Genomic DNA, 23,246 nt, shown 5'->3' with positions numbered 1-23,246 from the left:
CTCCATCCTCAGCGCCCAAATATTAATATATTATAGGGGATTAACACTCATGTATTTCTCCAGTGGCGTAGGAAGGTACTTTTGAGTGGGGGGCTGAAGACTGATGGCCGGCCTGGGGGAGGGGGTGTCCCCCCTCCCCTTTGGATTTTTTTGCATTTCCAGGTGGCCTCAGATGCAATTTGGTGCAATATAGCACACTTTAACCCACCCACTCCATTTTGTAAATAATTTTGCATTTTCACCTGGCCTTAGATGCAATTTGGTGCTCCAAATGAGATTTTTTTCTCATTTGGAAATGCAAAAGGGGTTTTCTGACTTGCGAAGCGGGGGGGGGGGGCGGAATGATACTTCCGCCCCTCCATATTTTTCACTGGCGTCCCCAGCCCCCCAGCCCCCCCCCCCCCGGTTCCTACGCCCTCGTATTTCTCTATCCAGCTCCATCCTGAACGCCGAAGCCCACCTACATTATATTAACCACGCCTATATCTTGCACACTCCTTATGTCCCTCATAGGTTTCCCCGCCTTTATATGTAAATTTCACCTCTCGCGCCGCGCTCACTTCAAAAAGTGGCAGACGACATCTGTTCAACGCACAACCAATTAGCCAAACGGTACATCTCAATCGCTCGCTGCTGTACAAACCATGTACTGTATCATGTATAGGCCTACGGTGTGTAGAGGCCTAAGTTAGATAAGATTCTATGCTAAGTAACTAGTTTCGCTTTACCTGGGGATACGCCTAAGTTGGAAAAAGATCAGCCAGCTAGTCACAGCACGAAAAGTCGAGTTGTAAAGAGTTTGTACTGTAAGTACAAGGCCTATGTAATACAATTCAACTCGGTGGGTTACAATTTATAACGTTACAATAAGTGAATAACATAGCCTAGCCTATATACTATAGCCTAGGCTAGGCCTATGCCTTAAAACTTAAACTTAAAGGCTTAAGTTTAATTAGTCTCCATATAGTAATAGAAAACTAATACCTACTAGGCTTAACTCAAATTTATGCTAGCCTATTACTTCTACTAGTAGGCGCCAGCGCCCTATCAACAATACTCCTAGTCCTAGTCCCACTTGGAGTTGGAGTTGTTTCAGGCGTCGCCTAACTATTTCTCCAGTGACTGAGTCCAGTCCAGAAATTAGGCTTATGAAATATGTTAATATTCCTACTCCCAACTTCCCCAATGTTATGTTATATTGTGTCAGACTTAGCTTTATGTTATTGGTAAAACTAGTCATCAAATCTCAAGGTATTGCTAATATTGTCTACTCATAGTCTTACTCATACTGGGACACTTAGCCTATGTTACGTTAGGGCCTGCCTGGATTAGTCATTGCACAGGATTGGAGAGGGGGCTTTAGCGCTCAAGAGGGTTAAATCTCTGCAAAAATAAATTACTGTAAGTCTGAGATCTGTGTAGTGCATTAGTATCATTAAAAAATTCCAATTGAGGGGTATGCGCGTAGCCAGGAATTTGCCAAGGGAGGGGTGAACCTGTAGGCAAACAATCACAGCCGTATATATGGCTCTGCAAACTATCTAAGCGAAGCGTACACGAAAATTTTGGCCGAAAATGCCTCCCAGATTGCTGGAAATGGCACTTCCCATGCCTTGTAAGTTGCATCTAAGCATTTTCTATTTTGAAATTACTAGCGATAGCATAAAATCATTTAAAAAAAATATGCCCACCCCTTGGCTACGTGCCAGTGTTTCAAAAGTGTAAAGCCTCCAGTCCCAAGCCCTTCACGGTATGGTACTTATACTTCATGAACGCCTAGCTGGTACATACAAAAATCGGGTCAGGAATTAGTTTGGGTCAAATCCCTATTTTCCATGGCGCACGGGGCCCGGAACACATGCTGGATATGCTAATTCTGTTTTTGACTTCAGCTCCCATTGACTTTGTGTTAGCTCTGTGAGGGGTTGTAAAATGTCCAAAGCCCCCAGTCCCAAGCCCCTCACGGTATGGTACTCATACTTAATGAACGCCTTGCTGGTACATACGAAAGTTCTCATATTTTGCATATGATCAAATTATGTTAAATCTTCCAACACTTTGCGAGAAAGTTAAATTTTAAGGCCTATATACGGTTGACTGCAGAGGAAAAATTCCCTTAGCAAGTAAATGGGGAAAGAAGATGGTAATATATAAACTATATTGACATATAACTTAAACATTTGTATTCATAACAAATGCCATAGTATGAAAAGCCATCTAATGAGCTAATAGTATAATGTCTCCATATATTACAAATACGTCCCAAGAAGCCGCGGTTACTGCATGATAACCGTAAATAGAAGTCTGGTACGAAAGCAGAGCAATGCTTTTGAAAACTCATTTTCCTGAATTATTCACTCAACTTTACTAAATATGATATTGATATCGTTAATATCCTCTTTCTACAGCATGCTTTCGTTTTGGGAGATTCCCAGTTGAGACCATTTGTAGACGGACACGTGAAGATACCTGTGGAACGTTGTAGTGTGGAAGTTAATTGCACACCAGGTGCCGTGTTCTCCGACATTACAAAGGTATGGTTTAGAAAGACATAAGACAAGGATGTTGTCATCAGGGGAGGTTGAGTTTCCCTGGTAGGGAATCTAAAGTAAATTTCAGCCAAAACTTGTGTAGCCTCTGGAACTCATTCAGGAATATAACATGCAGAACAAAGTTTCGTCAATATGACGATTTTGAAATATAAATTATGATTTTAGGTGTATGGGCAACATTTTGATGTATCATCTCCATTCCCACTTATGAAGCAATGTACTGTAAGGTAGAACAATACTGTGAAAAAGAGGATGATATACTCGTCATATCAGTTTAGCTATTTCATATGGAAGAAATATTTCTACTTTGCAAGAATTGTTAAACCAGAAGCAACAAAATCGTAATGATTATTACAATTTTTGTTTTCTAGTGCAGAATATTCTCTTGATTTAAAACAAACAATGGTAGTTGAGTGATTTCAATGGCTTTTTAAATACTTTTCGATATCATAAATACAAACTTTCATTAACTTAACTTTTGAAGCAATAATGTACTTGTTTGATTTCATTGGTAAAGTGTGGCACATTTGGCAGTGAAAAAAGAAAGAAAAAGTATGGCCTTGGTATGAAATCTTATCTGACCTGCCAATGTATAAACAAATTTATTCCACATTAATTAATTCATATGTTTGTTTCCATCCTATACTACTATACTAAAATATATGACCAAGCCATGATGTGCTAAAATGTTGAGACCAATACTGACATTTACATTTGGTAAATCAAAGTCTTAATTATTGTGAGTCAAATTGGTATCAAAATATTATCACTTAAAGGCATCGAAGAATCACCCCAAACCGCATGCCGCCGTCTGCAAAAGTTAACTTTCTGTTGCTTGCAAGTGAATTTGTTTTGTGTCGCTACAAAATGCAGATAGTAATGAAACGTGATACCTTGTTATCTTTGATCTAGACCTGAGATGTCCATTGCTGCTATGTACACTGTGTTTTGGGTATTGACCGTAGCTGTATGTATTGACTGTACACTAGTGTCTAATTACTGATGGTAGCAAGCTGTGTGTGTGTTTTTGGGATCGATGCCTCGATGGTGGTCTCAACACATCTGTTAATTAGCTTCACATCTGGAATTATTTCATTGCAGAACGTATTCACCTCCAAACAAATGCTGGTTACAAATGCTTGTCTTACCTATATAGGTAATGAGACAGAAAACACCCACTTGTTTTGATATTCTTACTGTAATACAAGTTTAAAGCAGCTTTTTACATGTATCAATTATGAAACAGAAAGCAGGATATTAGCCAAATTTTTGCCCTGCCAATAGCATTAATTGGCAAGTAATTAAGGACTCGTTCTGATAATGAGTGTAAAAGTGTCTGCGGACAAATTCCTATAGTTCCTCCAACCTAATTTAACCAATCAGTGAATAGCTAACATGTTTGGTTATGAACCGTTGCTAGAAATAGATTCAAAAAGTTGCATTGGTACCATGCACAGTCATAGACAATGTAAACAAATATACCATGATGTTATACACCGTATTGGTCAATGACGTTCAGAGTTAAATCATAGGGGCGGGTTTAATTGTGGAAAATGTATTCGAGAAAAACAATGTTGAAAGTTGAAAGTTTTTCCACTTTTATGCCACCTTTTAAAGTGAGATAAGAATAGATAAGCTAGTTATGTATGTCGCTATGGCATATTGGAGTCAGTGAGCTTGAGAAACTCATATGAAAAGGACGCGAAAAGCTGCTTTAAGCCGCAAGCACCATATAATGAATCAAAAATGATATTGTTCATGGCTTTGTGGTATTGTTATGGGTTACACATGCTTATAGCGAACTTTATGTGTGCCTAGTTGACTCTCGACAAATTATGGAAATCAAAAAGATATTTAGAGAAACAGTAGAAAAATATGCATTTATAATAATAAAAAAGATGAGCAAAACCACAAGGTTCGAGCAGTCATTATTGCTGACAAGAGGGATATTTACATGGTGCATGTAGTTAAGTCCATGGCTGATGTTCTTTAGTGTCTTTAGGCAATAAAACCTCTTTCCCTTACATTGACAGGAGATCCAGGTTTACTCGGGATGCAAACCAACGATGGTATTTTTGGAAGTTGGTACCAACAACCTTTCTAGCACCGTACCAAAAGTAGAGAGAGATAGGAAGGATGTTAATAGGCTTGTCCACGCCGCTCAGGAAAAGTTCATGGGAGCATCCGTAAGTTGAAAGAAACACACAATTATATGCAATATGTTGGGTTGTCATGCATGTATGCTTGATATGCTGGTCATTTTTTCTTTTTAATTTTTAGGCGGTGCAAACTTCATAGGAGAAGGGGTGGCATAAAAGAGAAACAATAATGAAGAAATTTCTACATTGATCAGTTGGGGGGGGGGGGGTGTTTCTCCTTCAGTTTCAAATGGGATATGAAAAATGTTGGTCATAGTAAAATTGAGCAATAGGCCTAGTCTATAAAGGCCTTCAAGAATTTTGGGACGAATGTCATCCGGGTCCTTCTGAGTCTTTATATGAAAATACTGCACTTGTACAGAAGGTTTTTTTATTTAAGATATCTCACAAACATTACCAAGAAACTTTTAATACGATATTTGAAATGATAATTGAATTCATGTTAGTATCTTATGTGAAAAATGTTTTTCAAAAGCCATGGTATGAGCTACTGCACCTTTGGTGCTCTAGTTTTTTGTGTGAGGGGCTCAGGCACCACATTTCTGTGGGGGCAGGACATTCTGCTCAACCCCCTTCAATTGGCTACTGTTGCTGGTTAAAATTAGTTAATGCTCTTCTGAAGTAATGCAGATCTTACATGCAATTTAACCCATCTCTGAAAATTTGTACCAAACAATATATATAAGTTTGAATACCTTATGATGATAAGCCTCTTACAGTTACCACATGAGCCAGTTGTTGTGTGATGCTTTGTTTAAACATGAGGGCAATGCAGTGTCAAGTTTTTGTCAACACTTTAGGATATTGGTACAGTATCTATGTTACTTTTTTTGTCGGTAGATTTTCGTTTTGGAGAGATCACCAAGGCTAGATGTGTATGGGAAAAGAGTGAAAGACTATTCCAATGAACTCCATCAACTGTCGAATGGACATAATGTTAAATTTCTGAAATGGTGTTGACCACTATCGGATGCTGGGGGACCGATAAGACATATGTTTTTTCGAGATGGGGTTCACCTCAGTGAAAGCGTCGCGCAGGCTATGGCAGACCCAGTGGGCCATAGCATTACCAAGGAACTGCTCTATGACAACGCTCGAGGTAAAACTTTGATCTTAACATTCAGCCAATAAATTCGCATACATAACATTCGAATGGTGACTGTGTCCATGACTGGTAAAGCTGAGTAATGTACTTTCCGTTAGGTGATGAGATGTGAAGAATCCACAGAAGAGGATCCAAACAATTTTAGATACATGAATCTTGGTTCATCAGCAACATATAAGTCCATTTTGAAAATTAAAATTTTGATGCAAAAACAAATCTAGACAATGGACATTGGGTGTTCAATCTAAAATCTTGATAAATTAACACATTCTAGTGTACTGTCAGGTATTGACCTATATAATACCAACACAAAAAGTAGATAGCTGTTGTATAAGGTAAACTTCTAAATTAACGGTCTTCAATCCCCTCTCTACAGGTATCCTGGACTTCCAGGAGGACTAGCCAGCCAACCAGCTCAAGAATCAAAGAAGAAGAGCAGAGGACATGGTACGGCTGTACCATATCAACGGTTAAAAATTTAAATGATTTCACCTTTTATATTAAAATGTAATTGCAAATTTATTATTGTAAAATATCACAATAACCCAGTGTTCCTAGTGGGTTAGAATGGTACAGGGCGGGGGGTTTATTCCTAGTATTTTATTGGATAATAGTTAATCATTATACATTAATAAGGGAACCCTGTGTTGGGGAATTCATCTTAATGGGGGGAGGGGGGTAGCATCTGACACAAGATATTTCGAACACTGTATAGACAATTATACAGCAATTTATGAGAGGGAATATGCGTAGATCTGTTTACAATTAATTTTTTGTATGTTACATTTGCAGGGACACTGTGGTGTTCGATGTCGTTGGAGTGTCTGTTGCTGTCGATGCTCGACATATAAAGTATGGAAAGTCTGAGAAAAAAACGAAAATCCCACGTCCTTGTCCGCTCAAGAGAAAAACTCGACCAAAGCCAGTCAAGGTAATAAGTTCATTGTATATTTCATTATGTTAACCCTTGCAATGGTTGTCAATTCTACTGCCCAGGGAAGTAACTAAATGTAATCAATGTGTGAGAAAAATAGTGATAAAACAATATATTTCACTGTTTATTTGTACACTGATGAATAGAGAGGAGCCTATTATTTAGGGGTACAATGTACCATAAATATGCTTTATACTGGGAAAATTTCCATCAAAAATGTGTTCCCTGTATGTTAAGGATCATTTAAATGAACAGTCTGATGAAACCACAGTCAATCTGAATCTTGAAATGTTTGGTTTTCGTACATGCGACATATACACACATTGGAGAATGATATCCTTAAGAAAAGGTAAACTTCTATGGCAAGTGTCCTTTAGTTGCGTGGGGACAAGTTAGGAATGATATGTATTATTATTATTATTATTATTTAAACATTTCTAAAGCGCACATATATATGTAAAAACATAAGCTATGGCGCTGTACAAACTTAAAAGAGTAAAGGTATAAAACTTAACGAAAATTAAGAAACCATGTTAATCATAAGAAAGAGGTAAAAATCTTAAAAACAGATAACCCTAAAAGACTAAACAAATCCAATAACGATGGAGAAAATGAAGACAGAATATACCATGCCACAAAAACAGAAAATAGGATAAAACAATAGTAAGAGATAGATACAAAAAGAATGAGACAATAAGTAAAACTAGATTAATTATATACACGTGTGAAAATGAAAGTCTTAAGACTGGATTTAAATGAACTTACAGTACTTGAATTGCGAATAGAAAATGGGAGTGCATTCCACAATTTGGGGGCACAGACACAAAAAGAACTGTCACCAAGGGACTTGCCGCGAGTGCGAGGGGTAGTTAAAATCAAACTGTCATGAGATCGTATGGAGTAGCTCACTGATCGTGGTTTAAGAAGGTCCTTCAGATAAGATGGTGCAGATCTGTGAAGCGCCTTATAAGTGAGTGATAAAATTTTAAAATCGATACGATCCTTTATCGGAAGCCAGTGGAGAAGTTTAAAAGCAGAAGATATACTGTCATATTTGTTCAAATTTAGGATGATACGGGCAGCCATATTTTGTACACGCTGTAACTTATTAATGGAAGAACTGGGAAGACCATAAAACAAAGAGTTACAATAATCAAAGTGTGATGTGACAAGTGCCTGAACTAAAGTGCGAGTAGAATCAGTTGAAAGATGCTTACGTAATTTTCTAATATTATACAAGTTAAAACTAGCGATTTTACATTTTTCATTTATATGTTTTTTCATTGATAAGGTGTTGTCCAAATAAACGCCAAGATACTTCACATCATTTACACAATTAATAATAGATGCAAGTTGAGTTCGTGAACCAAAGATAAGAAATTCAGTTTTGGTATCGTTCATTTTTAAGCGACACATATTCATCCAAGCCAATTCGTCCAATAAACAACTCTCCATAGCATTTAGAGCACAAAGTTCAGAGTCGGAATTACCTGGTTTGAATTTTAGGTACAGGGCGTGATCGTCTGCATACCCCATGACCTCGGGAAGGTGACTGGAGATTGTATGATATAAAGTACTTGCATAAGCCGTAAAGAGAACAGGGCCAGCACAAGATCCTTGTGGCACGCCCTGGTGGACGGTGGATTTCGTAGAAATGCATTCACCAACCTGAACACTTTGTGTTCGTGGTCTTAAATAACAATCAAACCATGATTTAGCCAGCCCCTTAGTATCAAAGTTTTGATCAAGAACACTCAGCAAAATGTCATGGTCCACAGTATCAAAAGCTGCAGAAAGATCCAGCATAACCATCATTGTAACATGGTTATTGTCCATATTGCACAAAATTACATTACACACTTTGAGCAAAGCTGTTTCAGTGCTGAAGTCTTTCCTATAAGCCGATTGACACGAAGGCAGTAAATTATTTTGTTCCATATGATCGCAAAATTGTGAAAAGGCAGCTTTTTCACAGATTTTGGACACAAAACTGAGATTGCTAACCGGGCGGTAATTTCCATACGATAGGTCAAGACCTTGTTTTTTAAGTAGAGGTAAAACAATAGCATGCTTCCATTGATCACTGAAGCATCCCGAAGCGAGACTCAGGTTCACAATTTTAGCAATAACTGGAACAAAAGAATCCATATTATCCTTTATAAGTTTTGTTGGAAAAGGATCAAGGCGACAGTGAGTATTTTTAGATTGTGTAATTATTTTCCTGATATCGTCCTCTGAAACTTGAAAAAATTGATCAAAAGCTTTACCACAATAAGTAAGAGTTGGCTTGTATACCTCATGTTGAGCAAGTTCTTTCCTGATGTCTTCAATTTTCTGCCCGAAGAAATCGCAAAATTTGGATGCAAGAACGTCCGCATTCTCATCAGGAAATTGATTAACTTTAGCTCGTCCAGTAAGATTATTCACAAGCTTGAACAACTTTTTGCTATCACGTCCGCACTCATTTACCATGTCATTAATGTGAATAAACTTTGATTTCTGTAGTTTTTGGGAATAAAGGTTTCTTAGTGATCTGAATACTTGAAAATCGGATAAATCATTTGTCTTGCGCCATCTCCGTTCAGCACGCCGCCTCTGAAGCTTTAATTCCTTCAAGTCATTTGTGTACCATGGTAGTCTCGGTCGAATTGTGATAGTCTTCGTTTTTAAAGGGGCATGTTTTTCTAAAATGCTGGTAAGCGACACATTATAAAATTGCACAAGTTGATTAACATCATCAATATCCATCGCGGAGTTAGCAATTATCCGTAAGTCATGAGCAAGACTGACATTGTTTATATCTGCAATTTTCCTGAATTTAACAGTTTTTCTGGTAATATCAGGTTTTGGGCAGTCAATATCGCAGGTAACAAAGCAGTGATCAGAAATGAAATATTCACTAATTGGCTCAGTTATAATGACATCGTCATTACTCCTAGATAAAATCAAATCCAGTGTATTTCCAGAAGTATGGGTGTTTGTATTTACTTTTTGAGAAAGGCCAAACGTATTCAACAAATCAATGAACTTCAACACTTCATTATTTTCTGCATCATTTAAGTGAATGTTGAAGTCACCACAGATAACAATATTTTTATCCACGCTACAGGAAACCTCCAAATAATCATTGAAATCGTTTAAGAATGTTGAGACAGTCACTGGATGTACCTCCGAGTAAGGAGGACGATGTATAGTATGAATAGTTAGATAATTCACGGTCCATACAGAATATTCAAATGAAATATATTCACCAGAGTGTACATTTTTAACCGAAAGATTTGAATTGAATAAAATGCCAGTTCCCCCTCCACGTCGCCCCACCCTCGGTACATCAAGGAAACTAAATCCGTCGGTGTTCAACTGGGCACGAAGTACACTATCATTTTCACTGAACCAAGTCTCTGTAACTGTACAAATGTCAATGTTTGTGCTAAAGATAAAATCGAGAAAGTCTGGAATTTTGTTCCTTAATGAACGACAATTCACTGTACTGAATCTAAGTTTCTTAGAAGAAACTGGAGATTTTGGCTCATTAATTCTTATCTGAATCAGATTATTGATTATGACACCGTTGTTAAAATCCCAGGTTTTGAACTTCTTTTTACCACCTCTACAACCACGTCTTTTAGCAGATAATCCAAGCCGCTTAACAGTAGAAATCACTTCATCTGATAACAAAGGAGCATCTCTATTGTGCTCCAGAAATGAACTTCCAATAGCTTTCAGTGTTGTAGAGGAGTATGCAAGTCTATCTGCAGGCCTGCAAGATGCCACTGGAGCGTGACGGCTGCACCTTCTTGCTTCGTATATATTGCAAATATCAAAATCAGAAATCTCCGAAAAATTCATCACAATGTAGATTTCACATACTATTAAAAACATAAATGTGATGTCCATGTAAAGAGAAAACTGACTGCAGAAATTCATTGAGACAGAACTCTTAAAATACGCCTAAAATTGTTAAAAAGACGAGAGCAAAATTACAGGCTGCCACACACGGCGCCACAGAGACACGGGGAGTCAATGTACACATTTTCAGGGCTTTTTCTTTCTTTTAAAAGAGCATAGAGCTTACATTCTTATTGGCATCAAACAAGATGAGCAAAACATGCTACAATTTTGGATGATATTCTTTGTAAAGTTTTCCCCAACATCATGTTCCCCCCTCAAGTAGGTGATGACAATAAGTAATCGATACAGGATATAATTACAAATTAAACCATAAATAAGTAATCTTTCTTATTTTATGAAAGCCACCTTCTTCATGTTCTTTGCTGATTTGAAAATGAATGGGATTTTTGTTCTGCATACATCTCACTGAAATGGATGGCATTCACGATGCTATACATGCCAAAATGCCTGTCTTACTGTCCTGAATATGTTGATTGAAAGGAAAATACAACATGGAACAATGCATGTTTTTTAAATCTCTCTTACATACCGTAAACATTGATTGTTTGGTCAATTTAGATCCAACACAAGATGGAATTTGCGTCAGCTGAAGAGAAAGCGACATTTTGGAAGCCAATCGGACAGACAGGCGGTGGGAATATAACAGATGAGGTGAGTGCGAGGCCATTTTGTACCTGCTTTTAATAATTAAATCGTATTCAGGAATCTCTCTTCCTTTTATCTGTAGAGTTATTTACATTTGCTTATTATTATTTTTGGAAAATTGAAGGGGACCTATCTAGAATTATAGCCTCCTTGAATAACATATGTGTCATATTGCATTGATCAGTGAATTTTACTTCTTGTGAAATCTGTATTAAATATGTGATGTATCTATGCAGTTTTTATAAAATAACTTCAAAAGTAATAGCTATGGTAGCACAGACAATGATATTGCTTACTTGTTCAAGAAGTTTCATGACCAGAATTGTATATGTTCTCATACTTACAGACACCAGAGGTAAAGACAGAAGCTCGTTAACCAAGCCTCAGAGACGGCATCAAAATCAAGACTTGATGAGATCCAGGATACAGAATGGTAAGACTATGGTTTTGTGATTTGCAATGATAACTTTGATGTTTTCAGAGATGATAAGCTTGTAGGGAACCAATCACCATATTGAGTGGGAGGTGTGGGGCAATGGCATAGCTGCAGCGCAGCCTACTTCCACAAAAAAAATCACCCCCCCCCTCTCAGCAAAAAATAAAAGGAGAGGATCATTTGGGGGAAATTCAAAGGTGCTGAGCACACAAAACTTGTAACATGCTCTATGCAAAAATAACTTAAAAATTGTGCACTATATGTGAACGTTTTTGTATCCCATGAGTGCCCTCTCCCGACTGGCTATGCCACTGAGTGTAGCATGATATTGATCCTGTTTTCTAGACTCACATTGGTGAAAGTGGAGAAGGGACAGTGGGGGCATTTAAGCCATACTGCCCTATCTGTGATTTGAAGTGATGATATGCAGAGTGAAATAACTGTCTGGCAAGAAATCACTTATTTAAATTGCGACTTTGCTTAACATTGCAGGGACGTATCTACAGGGGAACAATGGGAGAGATCCCCCCCCCCCCCTTTGAGTACCCCGAAAAATTAAATTAAATAATATAAACTAAAAACAGGAAATATCATTAAAACCCTCTTTTCCGGTTGGAGGAAGCTAAGCGACCCTTCTCAATCTTTCTCTGAAAGTTTGTGTGCTAAGTAATACAATACTCTTATTATTGTTTATTGTATGCAACACAAGAGGCATTTTTGGGCAAAAACTTGCTTTTTACATCACACTCCTTTGAGTGTAATAATACCCTCTGGCACCTGTAAAATTCTGCTTCACCCTCCCCCCCCCCCCACCTGCAAATTTCTGGCTATGTCCCTGTAACAGTGCATATACAATGATGTGCATGGTAAATAAACAAATAAATAAACCAGCATCAGAGATGTGTTCCAGGGATTGTGTAATTGGATTTGGGAATATAATTGTTCATTGTTGCTGTTATTGCTATTGTGTAATTATAATTGTTATTTACAGGTACCATATTCTGAGGGGAAATGGATTGACAATCACCGACCATGGACGAAGAAAGAACGATGAGAGGGATGCCCATGTGTATTTTAAGGCTGTATGGGAATTAAAATGCCATTTATTTTACATTACTATCATATTGACAAAGGAATTAAGGTAGGGAATGTGTTAACGGTACCATGCAAAAGAAACTATCATTAAAAACAAGACTTGAGGAACAGGCAACACACCAGAATGTCACTACCATTGTTACCTGTGTGAGCGTGTTCTGAAACGGAGAGATGACTTGACTCACCATGCTAGTATTTGTTCAGATACGATTCCTTACCTGGGTGCTGGTGACAGTAGCGATAGTGGAAATGGGGATGAGGCTGCCAGCAATAGTCAGAGTGTTGGTGGTTACGAAAATGTAAGTAGCTCAGGTAGGAGTGGTGATAGTGATGATGATCAGGAAGAGGAGTTCATTGAAGAGGAAGAAAGAGACAACCGAATTAGGTACAATAGTGGCGAAGAATATCGAGGTGATGTTGACAGTGAACATAGTAGTGATGTTGCTGGTAGTGGTATAAATGATGTTGGTGGTTACGAAAATGTGGGGGGCTTGGAACTGGGGGCTTTGAACATTTGCAACCCCTCACAGAGCTTGTTGACTGAACATGGTGTTGTATCAATATCACAAACTTGGTTTTATTTTGAGATCTCATTCCTGTGCAAAATCAATGCATACAGAGAACTCAGAAATATTCTGTGTGTGTGCAACGTGGTGCAATGTTTTGCTTTTGGACTAGTCAGGATTTAGCCACCTTGGTCAGGGATTAAATCTGTGTAAGCGCTATAACCTCTTCTGCAGGATTGTGCACTCCATTTGACAGCCCATTTCCTGTAATGTTATGTACACGTAGACTATTACCACGCAAGCTAAATGGAAGCATGACCATTCCTGTCAAGTTTAAGAGAAAACTTTCTTATAAGCACTCGGTTCAAAGTGAAAATGTCAGGCCCAATAAAGTAATTGATGCTGCAAACAGTCAATTATACAAAGATTAAAGAGTCTCAATTGATCGGAATTGGAATGAAACGATACAGCAGATGGATGATGATTGGCACAAATTCATGGAACCTCCCGAAAAACAATCTGACAAAAATGAGAATGCTGACTAACCAGTAGGTGCAACTCCTTCAATTCAAACCAATAATGAAGACAATCCAGATTCAGATGATGATTGGACAGAAGCTGAAAGTGAGGACATGCAACTTACAGGTACATTAGATACTATTCTAACACCAGAATTTCATGAACAAAGCCAACTTGCTTATTGCAAAGCACCAGGTGAGGGAAATAGACCTATGGACTTATTTCAAGAGTCTTTCTGAAATTCTTGCATTTCCAACATTATTTTGTTCTACAGCCAAGAAGTGACAACAAAGTTGAGGTACATAACAGCACAATATGTAAGTGGGAACTGCGTCACAAAGATAGGAGATTTGCCAAATCTGTCCCAAACATATTCTACAAAATCAAAAAGTTACAAATCAGCCAAATACAGCAGAAAGTAACACTTAGTATGCGACAGAAAAAAAACACAAGGGAAGAAATTAACTGCTCAACATTTCAAAACAAATGAAAAGTATCAAGCAAATCTTGACCCTAGATGAAGGATTTAGAACATTCCGAACATTACGTGGATCCCCTCCCTATTGGGAAAAGTCCAAGAAAGAACTGTTTGCAATGATTCGACAACTTGGAATCCCAACATGGTTTCTGTCATTCTCTGCTGCTGAAACAAACCCTGCAAACATTCAAAACTGCAAACTTGTTTTGGTATCTTACCAGACAGAACGATAACAGCATCATCAGCTGTATATGCACAAATGAACTAACAGTGACACTTCTCATAATTGATCTTTGACTCCCAGCAGACATTGTGTGAATCCAAATGATGGCAACATTCCTTCTTTTTATAACTACAGATTAGTAAAGATTCATCAATTTGCTTTCAGGACAATCAGCTCAAGAAGTGCGCAACATAGTGCTGAAGGACAAGGATACAACCATTCCACTTGCCCTCTGGAATAAATCCAACAAGTCTCCTGTCAAGACTGGTGACAGAGTGACCGATACCCATGTCTCCCACCGCAACGACAAGTTCCTACAGAAACTGGCTCTGTCAAGCACAAATGACACAACCATTACCGTAAGTCTATCATAGTAAGCACTGTTCAATATCAGGATGCCAAAGGTACTTCACATTTTAAACAACTTCAAACATTGGGAAACACTGGTGAGGTCAGTAATTTTAGATCATAAGTCATTTAAACGCCAAGTGACATCTACCAACAAACATCTAGATTAAAGATATGTTAAAGGGCACAGAATATTGAACAAAATAGTTCTTCAAATGTTTTGAAAGCTATATAGCTTCAAGTTTTGACCAAATAAATTTCAAAACATTTCAGATTTCATGACATTATGGGAGCAACACATCTCTAACTCTTAACCGATTTCATTAAGTTTCACTTTAGAATTTCAGCTACTTCTAAATTTACAACTGCTTTTCTATGTAAATAAAAGATTCAAGGTGTGACCATGTTACAACACATGTTGCCCCAAGTCCAGCAAACATTGTTGAAAGCAATAGCACAAAAATGAAAAATAAAAGTTTAACAGAATATAATGAAGGTCCCACCCCCCCCACCCCTTCCCCACCATGCAACACAGATTATTAGCTTACAATTTTAAAACACTGTAATTTGGTTATTTTTCAATCAATATTAATGGAAGTTTTGCTGTTTTAACTGTTAAACTCATATTTTACTCATACTTAAAAACATGTTTACTCTAGATGACACTTGGTCATTAATTGTCATAGTGACATAAAATGTCATTGCAAAATGCTACTGTTCCCACACAATACATTTCATTTATTCTGTACAGCATACCAAGCTTCAAATTTAAGAATGAATCAATCAAATTCCTTTGATCTGGGTCTGCAGTTCATCATACTTCTATTCTACCACCAGCATATTTGTCAGATATGCAGTACAAATCAATCTTCATTTATGCAACATTTCAAATAGCACCATTTTATGATTTCTCTATTTACAAATTATATGCCACAAAACAAGACATAAATATGAAGTTTTATTGCCAGTGTTTAATTGACATTAATCATTGTCCTTTCCTTGTGGAAGATTTTGGCCATTTCATATCATCCCTCATACAGCTATCCATTTCCTTACATGTTCAGAATGCTGTCACTCTCATAACATATGATCAAATTTCTCGATACTTCATTAAAAAATTTCAGTAGTTAATCTATATGACATGTTCAAACATTAAAGATCAAGGGTAACATCAGTTCACTATAATTGAAACTACAAAATGCATCTCTGTCTACCAATATTAATTAATCAATCATTATAATGTATTGTTTGTTGTCTTGCCTGAACTATATATAATCAAATATGAGCAAAGTTGAATAACTGGGATATAGGATGTATGGTGATGGGAAAGTTTGGGAAACAACAGAAGGGTGTTATTTTTGGGAGGAGAAATTTTGTTGATTCTATTATAAATTGCATTATGTCATGGAGGAATAATAGATAGTCAGGGATAAATTCTTGGGAGGAAAGCTTCAGGATTCAGATTATAGGAGGGTCATATTTGTTAGAATTCACTTTACTTTTTTGGGTACAGGAGTGCAGCTACAGAACTATTGAAAGATCTGGGTCATTCTAAAAAAGAGTGGGTCTCTCTCTCTGTTTGAAGTTTTAGATTATGAATTCAGTATGATGGGGGTGTAACCATCATCAAATTAGACAATTCTCTTATTGAATTCTTTCAGATCCATGTACCACCACCCTCAACAACAAAAAAGGCACTATTGTTGCTCTGTAGGAAACAGACGGCAGCCTGTCAGTACTCTCCTCACCAACGATGACAAATTATTACTGTGTAGTACTTTGCCAGCTGCTCAAACAACAACGCTCCTGAACACTTCAGGATACCCTGCTGCATGTAAGCGAAGTGCAGTATGTTTTTTCGTTGAGAGGCTCAACTATAGAGAAGTTGGCACCTGCATCTTCAACATCAGCCAGTGGCACTACCTCGAAATCCTCTACCACAAAGAGAAATTTCTAGCATAGAACTGGTGACCTTTCAATGTTTGGTAGAAAATGCAAAATTTGTGTTGATATTTATACTGCTGATTACCTCTGGTGAATCGTTCTGAATCTATTTAGAAATAATTTAAGCTGCAGTCTAAAAGAGATCCTGAAGGCCTGACAAGGCATTTTGTAAGGCTTCTTGTAATATTTATCGGTTATCGATAGGTGGACAGGACTGGTATTTGTTAGAATGTTTAATTGCGAGAGATCGTGGTAATGTTTTCACATGTTTTAAACTTCAACTTGTGCGTCCAAAAAGTTGGTATGTTGTGCTTCTCACTCTGACCGAGGGGGAGGGGGTTCTTTTTTGGAATTGTGGGGGTTTAGTATCTCAAAACCTGGAATTAATGGTTTTTTAGGGCAGCTTGAAAGTCAGGACAAATTTGAATTGTTCTTCTTGGCAAATTATTCCAAGATATCACTGTCTATAATGACATGTAGTCAAGCTATCACATATATCGTCAAGCTACGGTTTAGCTATCAGCTATATTACTCCAGCAATGTAGTCAAATTTTATACAAGCTGTAAACAGCAAATGTAGTCCAGCTATGTGGTCAAGTCAAATGCTTACCTATAAATGGAACATTTATTCCTCCAAACTGAACAATATGCAAAAACAAATATAATAACAATTTCCTGTATTCACGGAAAAACTTGCTGGCCTTGATTTTCGGAACCAACGTTGGACCTCTCTACTATTACTACTCTTTTGACACTAAGAATCATTTACATTGTAACAGAGCATGTGGGGGGAAAGGGTGTGGGGGGAAAGTGTGTGGGGGGGGTTGGGGAGGGAGAAAAAGCCATTCATTTCACGGGGCTTTTTTTATGCAGTTATTATTGACTTGTAAATAAATTGAATGATTTTTCACATTTTAAGGTTGCTCAAGATATTTCCAGATATTCAACATTTTTTTTCTTTCTCTCTCAAGTATATATAGTTTGGTTGATGAATAGTGAAATTGTTTACATCAATATATAAAAAGCGAACCTATGTTTTGACCACTACTTGGTTCCCTCAAGTGTAACGTTTTACATCATCGATAAGGTCTTTGTTTCCTTTCTTAAGTCATTTCTTAATATTTTTACTAAGATATAAGTGAACCACGGGAAAAGAACCAATGGCCGTCGTAGTGAACTCAACAACCTCACCATCCTCCTAAAGCGATCAATTTGTGAAAAACAGCCACAGTTCTGTTTTTATTCGTTCTGATTTGTTGTATATTAATATCTTTCATATGCGTCGAGCGCCCTCTTTCACAACTTCACTAAACGCCCAGTATCCGAGATTGACAATTTCCGTCAGGGGACCGAAAGTTGAAAAGTCGATTATTTTCACGTTTAGTTTTTAAAACGATCGTAATTATCTTTAAGATATTATTATGGAATCATTACCATCGAAATTTTGGGTGAATCTTTTGTAAAACTCTAGAAACTGAGGCAAAAAGATCATGTTTGGAATGTTTCGATTTTCTCTAGGCCTAAGCGACAGAAGATATTTATTTCTCGGGACGATTCATTTCGAGCCAATAAATATTGACAAAACACCGTTATCTTTAGATAGGGGGTATATCTGCATATACAGACGTAAACCTTTTGCTTACCTCTTACCCGTATTTTTAATAAAAACAAGGATTTTCGTTTCGATTTCGAAAGACACCTCATACTGAGAAAACAGCATGCCATGATGAATAGTAACTTTTTTTTATCCCTTCTGAATAATCAGAAGGATCCCTTAATCCATATGCATGACTTTTAATATCGTTATATCCCATAAATTCGATATTTAGCCCCCAAAGTTTATAAGGCCTTATGATTTTTTCAATTTTGGCCCCAAATCGCGACTTTCGATTCTTGCCAGAATCACACATAGGGCGACATTCTAATCATATACCAGGGATAATATCGTTAGTATTCATCCCTATATTAGCGAAAACAACATATTTAATAGTCAATTATGATCATAATGTTACGCTATATTTGATTAGTTTCTCCGCTTTAAATTTGATAGAACAAGACTTTAAATTTAGGAGAACACATCATCAGGAGTCTGTTAAAGAGCATCCTGATCAAATATAAGAAATTGAATAGACCCCCACTTGCAATTAGTGGTAAGTTGCTCCACTGGGACCCTGGATGATCATGAATGGCATCCTGACCAAATCTGGAAGAAAAATCGAACGGAGGGTCATGAAATACTGCCCGATATAACATGACCCCCCCCCCTACAGTAACTACAACACAGAAGTTATGTAAATAAAAAATACTCCGCTTCCAAACCTCATTCTTCACCTGTAATCCACATAGCTTGGCCCACTTCTCCCTCCCGTCTGCTGCAAGGAATATCTTCTGATAAGCGACACTTATTCTAACAATTAATCAGCAAGAGCAGGCAGTAATGATAATTACCTTACAATGTTTTTTAAAAACCTCATTTAGAACGACTTACCAGGTCCCCCTTGTTACACCCATTTACCCCCGCTCCCACCCATCCTCAATCCCCACACTCGCCGCTTCTCTTACATCCTAATGCAGGAAATATCCTCATTAATCTAATGCATGGAGGAACACTCAACTTTAAGCATATTCCAAAGTTTTTCAACGAAAGAGCTACACGTAACTACTACACTCAAGTTATGTAAATGTCACTAAACGGCATCCGTAGGGACATCGTTTTCTTGGCCAAATTTGAGTATCTAGCATATCTTTAATCTGCTTACATACATATCTTTTGATATCGTTGTAATCATGACAACATCTAAATACTTCTGAGTCGTATTTCTGTATCCGGGGGAATCGTGTCGCTGAGATATTAAAGGATGAAATTCCCGTACATTTTCACGGTAGGCCCCTCTGTTCAAGGTCAATTGGCGACTATAACATTAGGTCCAAGTAGTTCGGATTTTGGGCTTCAGTTGTGTCTTCACAGGAAACCAACCAGCGCAACTTATCTACGGTGACTCTTAATGAACATCATTATTAACAACGTCGACAATAAGCTTTGTTCTCTTTGGTGTCTTTTTTAAAGTCTTTTCTGATTACCTTACGTACATATTCGCCTTCCTGTACTTCTATGATAAAGGGACACGTGGGAAATAGGACAATGACCGTGATTAAGTCAAACCCCAAGATTACTACAGATCAATTCGCTGAATTTGTTTAAAAAGAGGTTGAAAAGTAACATGATTTCTGCCGCATTCATTCATTTTATCTGAACACGTTTAACGCTCGCGATAACATGTCATCCTGTTCCCGTAACTCATATCATATCCGTAACTCATATCTTACCAAAATGTCAAATTTCGACCAAAAATCGATTCTTTCCGATTTCGATCAGGATGGATTATATCGATTCCCGTAACTCATATCTGTTGTTTAATCCATAAAAATCGGTTGACTGAGCTATCATTTTCATAAAAATGACATTTCAACATTCATATCAATATTATTTAATTTTCTATAAGATATGGACCTATTGTGGCAGTTTTATTGCCTGGTTGGTAAGAGAATGGACCGCTCTATCACATGGGCCTGTTTTGGGAACAATTAAAAAAATCACGATTTCGGCCAAAAATTGAAAAAATCATACCAAAATGTCAAATTTCGACCAAAAATCGATTCTTTCCGATTTCGATCAGGATGGGTTATATCGATTCCCGTAACTCATATCTGTTGTTTAATCCATAAAAATCGGTTGACTGAGCTATCATTTTCATAAAAATGACATTTCAACATTCATATCAATATTATTTAATTTTCTATAAGATATGGACCTATTGTGGCAGTTTTATTGCCTGGTTGGTAAGAGAATGGACCGCTCTATCACATGGGCCTGTTTTGGGAACAATTAAAAAAATCACGATTTCGGCCAAAAATTGAAAAAATCATAAGGCTATACCCTTACCAAAATGTCAAATTTCGAACAAAATCGATTCTTTCCGATTTCGATCAGGATGGATTATATCGATTCCCGTAACTCATATCTGTTGTTTAATCCATAAAAATCGGTTGACTGAGCTATCATTTTCATAAAAATGACATTTCAACATTCATATCAATATTATTTAATTTTCTATAAGATATGGACCTATTGTGGCAGTTTTATTGCCTGGTTGGTAAGAGAATGGACCGCTCTATCACATGGGCCTGTTTTGGGAACAATTAAAAAAATCACGATTTCGGCCAAAAATTGAAAAAATCATAAGGCTATACCCTTACCAAAATGTCAAATTTCGACCAAAAATCGATTCTTTCCGATTTCGATCAGGATGGATTATATCGATTCCCGTAACTCATATCTGTTGTTTAATCCATAAAAATCGGTTGACTGAGCTATCATTTTCATAAAAATGACATTTCAACATTCATATCAATATTATTTAATTTTCTATAAGATATGGACCTATTGTGGCAGTTTTATTGCCTGGTTGGTAAGAGAATGGACCGCTCTATCACATGGGCCTGTTTTGGGAACAATTAAAATAATCACGATTTCGGCCAAAAATTGAAAAAATCATAAGGCTATAATACCCTTACCAAAATGTCAAATTTCGACCAAAAATCGATTCTTTCCGATTTCGATCAGGATGGATTATATCGATTCCCGTAACTCATATCTGTTGTTTAATCCATAAAAATCGGTTGACTGAGCTATCATTTTCATAAAAATGACATTTCAACATTCATATCAATATTATTTAATTTTCTATAAGATATGGACCTATTGTGGCAGTTTTATTGCCTGGTTGGTAAGAGAATGGACCGCTCTATCACATGGGCCTGTTTTGGGAACAATTAAAATAATCACGATTTCGGCCAAAAATTGAAAAAATCATAAGGCTATAATACCCTTACCAAAATGTCAAATTTCGACCAAAAATCGATTCTTTCCGATTTCGATCAGGATGGATTATATCGATTCCCGTAACTCATATCTGTTGTTTAATCCATAAAAATCGGTTGACTGAGCTATCATTTTCATAAAAATGACATTTCAACATTCATATCAATATTATTTAATTTTCTATAAGATATGGACCTATTGTGGCAGTTTTATTGCCTGGTTGGTAAGAGAATGGACCGCTCTATCACATGGGCCTGTTTTGGGAACAATTAAAAAAATCACGATTTCGGCCAAAAATTGAAAAAATCATAAGGCTATAATACCCTTACCAAAATGTCAAATTTCGACCAAAAATCGATTCTTTCCGATTTCGATCAGGATGGATTATATCGATTCCCGTAACTCATATCTGTTGTTTAATCCATAAAAATCGGTTGACTGAGCTATCATTTTCATAAAAATGACATTTCAACATTCATATCAATATTATTTAATTTTCTATAAGATATGGACCTATTGTGGCAGTTTTATTGCCTGGTTGGTAAGAGAATGGACCGCTCTATCACATGGGCCTGTTTTGGGAACAATTAAAAAAATCACGATTTCGGCCAAAAATTGAAAAAATCATAAGGCTATAATACCCTTACCAAAATGTCAAATTTCGACCAAAAATCGATTCTTTCCGATCTCGATCAGGATGGATTATATCGATTCCCGTAACTCATATCTGTTGTTTAATCCATAAAAATCGGTTGACTGAGCTATCATTTTCATAAAAATGACATTTCAACATTCATATCAATATTATTTAATTTTCTATAAGATATGGACCTATTGTGGCAGTTTTATTGCCTGGTTGGTAAGAGAATGGACCGCTCTATCACATGGGCCTGTTTTGGGAACAATTAAAAATATCACGATTTCGGCCAAAAATTGAAAAAATCATACCAAAATGTCAAATTTCGACCAAAAATCGATTCTTTCCGATTTCGATCAGGATGGATTATATCGATTCCCGTAACTCATATCTGTTGTTTAATCCATAAAAATCGGTTGACTGAGCTATCATTTTCATAAAAATGACATTTCAACATTCATATCAATATTATTTAATTTTCTATAAGATATGGACCTATTGTGGCAGTTTTATTGCCTGGTTGGTAACAGAATGGACCGCTCTATCACATGGGCCTGTTTTGGGAACAATTAAAATAATCACGATTTCGGCCAAAAATTGAAAAAATCATAAGGCTATAATACCCTTACCAAAATGTCAAATTTCGACCAAAAATCGATTCTTTCCGATTTCGATCAGGATGGATTATATCGATTCCCGTAACTCATATCTGTTGTTTAATCCATAAAAATCGGTTGACTGAGCTATCATTTTCATAAAAATGACATTTCAACATTCATATCAATATTATTTAATTTTCTATAAGATATGGACCTATTGTGGCAGTTTTATTGCCTGGTTGGTAAGAGAATGGACCGCTCTATCACATGGG

General features: G+C 36.9%; 1 long non-coding RNA gene across 2 annotated transcripts; it reads left to right on the top strand.

Moving 5' to 3' along the window:
* Window positions 1-555: 555 nt before the first annotated feature.
* On the top strand, window positions 556-17,211 carry LOC139966871 (uncharacterized). Of its 2 annotated transcripts, none has more exons than XR_011792785.1 (11): window positions 556-841; window positions 2,409-2,534; window positions 4,586-4,738; window positions 5,552-5,810; window positions 6,193-6,285; window positions 6,609-6,747; window positions 11,221-11,313; window positions 11,654-11,740; window positions 12,735-13,989; window positions 14,730-14,923; window positions 16,574-17,211. It is a non-coding gene; the product is annotated as an uncharacterized lncRNA (long non-coding RNA). The 2 variants fall into 2 exon arrangements; XR_011792784.1 differs by having other exon boundaries at window positions 557-806.
* The last annotated feature ends 6,035 nt before the right edge of the window (window positions 17,212-23,246 follow it).

The sequence above is a fragment of the Apostichopus japonicus genome, chromosome 4 (genome assembly GCF_037975245.1).
Source record: "Apostichopus japonicus isolate 1M-3 chromosome 4, ASM3797524v1, whole genome shotgun sequence".
Classification (NCBI taxonomy): domain Eukaryota; kingdom Metazoa; phylum Echinodermata; class Holothuroidea; order Aspidochirotida; family Stichopodidae; genus Apostichopus; species Apostichopus japonicus.
Note: the sequence above shows the minus strand (reverse complement) of the source record. Positions and strands in the feature narration are given on the sequence as shown.